At 42.0% G+C, this 3,640-nt stretch overlaps 1 long non-coding RNA gene across 1 annotated transcript; it reads right to left on the bottom strand.

Moving 5' to 3' along the window:
• Nucleotides 1-2,298: 2,298 nt before the first annotated feature.
• Nucleotides 2,299-3,310, bottom strand: LOC117822446. Its single transcript, XR_004633176.1, has 4 exons — nt 3,164-3,310; nt 2,977-3,058; nt 2,732-2,881; nt 2,299-2,439 (listed from the first exon to the last, which is right to left on the bottom strand). It is a non-coding gene; the product is annotated as an uncharacterized LOC117822446 (long non-coding RNA).
• Nucleotides 3,311-3,640: the final 330 nt, after the last annotated feature.

The raw sequence follows: 3,640 nt of genomic DNA, 5'->3' as shown, positions 1-3,640 counted from the left end.
TTCAAGGAAATTTCAGAAATCATTTGAACTAGGAGTCTGAGCTGGCTGTGTGTTCATCATGAGTGCATCTACCAGGTTTGTGGTGATTTTGGAGTCACTGGTGGCAACTAGGGCCGCGTGGCGTACGAAAAGGCATGATTTCCACACTTTACCGAAAAAGGCGAGGAGGCCTGAGGACACCTTTTCTTGAATAAATCCTAGATGCTTTAAGATAGAGGGCTGAGCTTGCACAGTATTCATCATTACTATAAGTGCAATGTGTGGTGTGTTTCTCAGACAGGTGCTACCTTCCTAAGTGTCAAAGGTCACTGAAAAAATGGTAAAAACTCACCTTTTTCTGTGTTTTTCATCAAAATTTCAGAAATGCTTTGAACTACAAGGCTGAGCTGACTGTATGTTAATCATGACCATGTGTACAAGGTTTGTGGTGATTTTGGGGTCACTGGTGACAACCAGGGCTGCGTGGCGTACGAAAAGGTGACTTTGTGAAAAAGGCGATTAGGCCCGAGGACACATTTTGCTTAATAAATCCCACAGGCTTTAAGATAGAGGGCTGAGCTCATACAGTATTCACAAGGACCATAGTTAGAATCCATGTTGTATTTTTCAGACAGGTGCTACCTTGCCAAGTGTGAAAGTTCATCAAAAAGTTTTGAAAAGTCGCCTTTTTGAGTTTTCATCAGTGAAATTTCAGAAATCCTTTGAGCCACAAAGCTGAGATGGCTGTGTGTTCATCATGAGTGCATGTACAAGGTTTGTGGTGATTTTGGGGCCACTGGTGACAACCAGGGCCGCGTGGTGTACGAAAAGGTGACTTTGTGAAAAAGGCAATTAGGCCTGACGACACCTTTTGTTTAATAAATCCCACAAGCTTTAAGATAGAGGGCTGAGCTCATACAGTATTCACAGGGACCATAGGTAGAGTGTGTGGTGTGATTTTCAGACAGGTGCTACCTTCCCAGGTGTGAAAATCCACCAAAAGGTGGTTAAAAGTCGCCTTTTTGAGATATTTTCAAGGAAATTTCAGAAATCCTTTGAGCTAGGAGGCTGAGCTGGCTGTATATTCATTGTGACCATGTGTACAAGGTTTGTGGTGATTCCGGGGTCACTGGTGACAACCAGGGCTGCGTGGCACACGAAAAGGTGACTTTGTGAAAAAGGCGTTTAGGCCTGAGGACACATTTTGCTTAATAAATCCCACAGGCTTTTAAGGGGCTATGAGGACTTTCCGTCGGCCGTTGTTTGCAGTGACACCTTTGGACTGAATTGGTAGTGTTTTCTGGGATAAAGACTCAATTTCCCACGAGCACCCTCGCCCACTGTCGCAAAGACGTGCCTCTTACCAAGGCGTGCATTTGTTTTGGGAGCAACAGATGGAGAACGGATCGTCTTTTTAACTCTACTTTTCTTCGTGCAAGACAACTTCCTGCAGGATTCAAAGCGACGAGGTAAAGTATTAATCTGTATATACGTAGAGTTACTGTCTGAAAAGTGACAACAAGTAAACTTTGTAAACTCCGTAGTTTAGTTTATGAAAATTGAATTAGCTAACATTTATCTGCATTTATTTCACACACTATCTCAAAGCAGGACCTCAGCACTGAAACAGAGGGGACAACACACTCCTCCAGCTGGACTGAACCTGAGCTTTCAGCAGTGGACAGAGGAAGGGGAGAGGATCTGCTTCAGGCCTGTGCTGCAATGAACGACACTTTGCTGCTGATGAAGACCCGGAGCCAGGCGTGGAACAAAGACAATACAGATAAACAGCATGCAGGCGGCATGTGTTGTGGCAGCATGGATTTTATCTGAGGGCAACAGAGTGGGGATCCATAGCAGCACTGTATGAAGAATTAGAGACACATATCCAGACACTCAGGGCCACTGCACTGGGTTTAGACTCTGCAGACTAATATCAATTGTATAAAAGCAAGAAAGGTTAAACAAGCAGGTCGTATCTACTTCTTACACCTCAATAAAACACACTGACTTGCTTCTATAATACCAAGTACTCTATAGTCATATTGACAATGTAAATTACTTTTGACATATTTAATATTTTACTTTGAGCCAAGTGAATGCAAATAAAGTTTGTTTTCTTTAAACAGTCTTGTGTTTTATTTTCAATATACAATATTTACAGTTCTTCACATTATTTACATATCTGTTACACGGTGTATGATGATACAACTTTACACTTTTCATACAGGCAGGTTCTGTAAGAGTGAAAGAGAAGATACAGTGATGGTTAGCAGAGGAACAACAGGAAGCTTAGAGTGACTACATGTGTCTGCATTGGCTGCGGTCTTGTGCTAGTTCTGTTGTAGGTGGTGGAGGAATCCCAGGAAGATGTCCAAGTCTCCTTTGGTCATCAGGTCTTAGTGTTCTTGTTTTGGGAAGTCTCTTCCCAGATTTCAACAGTCTTCCAAGGATTTCTCTCTGAAAATGAGGGATGTAAAGTTACATGGGAGACTACAGTTGTGCAGTCTTAAGGCTTCTTCACAGTAGATGCTCCATGTTTTGGTCGTCTAATTGTAGTAGCTTTTGTTCCCGTCACAATATAGAATTTATAATTCAATGTTAGTGAATTATTTTTTCCTCCCATGTTTTTAAAATTCCACACAGATAAATAGCAAATATTTTAGTAATGTTGTGTGTTTATGAATGCATTTTGTACTGAAGACAGAGACATGTCTAATAAGAAACTTTTAGTATTAATGCCATCACTCACATTGTTACCATCAGAGTCAGGGCTGCAGGCCTGTGGGTGTGGTGCCAGAGGAGTGTGTGCCTCATACACTGGTGAGCTGAATGAAAAGCATTTTGCAGCATACAAGAGGATGTGGTTCTGAAAGGATTCCAGGTCAGGTGTTGTGCTGTGCTGTATAGGGACAGACAGTTCATCAGTCATTGCCCTCATCTATTTTAGTAAGATTCATCAATTCATAATTTTGTCTTGAAATACGTTTGTCTTACTGAAAGTTGGTAAACTTCTCCACATCCTTCAGTCAGCGTTTATCAGGGATGATGGATGCACAAGCCTGATGTGATGGAGAGCCTGTGTAAAACATAATGAAGAACATTGTAGGATTAACTCATCAGCACAGTATTTGAGACTTCAGTGTACAGATCTAAAACATGATCATATAGTCTGACAACTCACCTCACACCATCCATGGCTTATCTCTGCTGCTCTCATCAAGTGGCCCATGATCACAGCTTCCAAAAGAGCACAGCATGCAATAACTCAACACTCACCACGCAGAGCACACAGACTACTGTGTTATACCTGCAGCATGTGGGCTTTAATGCACATTATCACAGACTACTGTGTTATGCCTGCAGCATGTGGGCTTTAATGCACTTTATCACAGACTACTGTGTTATGCCTGCAGCATGTGGGCTTTAATGCACTTTATCACAGACTACTGTGTTATGCCTGTAGCATGTGGGCTTTAATGCACATTATCACAGACTACTGTGTTATACCTGCAGCATGTGGGCTTTAATGCACATTATCACAGACTACTGTATTATACCTGCAGCATGTGGGCTTTAATGCACATTATCACAGACTACTGTGTTATGCCTGCAGCATGTGGGCTTTAATGCACTTTATCACAGACTACTGTGTTATACC

The sequence above is a fragment of the Notolabrus celidotus genome, chromosome 1 (assembly GCF_009762535.1).
Source record: "Notolabrus celidotus isolate fNotCel1 chromosome 1, fNotCel1.pri, whole genome shotgun sequence".
In the NCBI taxonomy this organism is placed as follows: Eukaryota; Metazoa; Chordata; class Actinopteri; order Labriformes; family Labridae; genus Notolabrus; species Notolabrus celidotus.
Note: the sequence above shows the minus strand (reverse complement) of the source record. Positions and strands in the feature narration are given on the sequence as shown.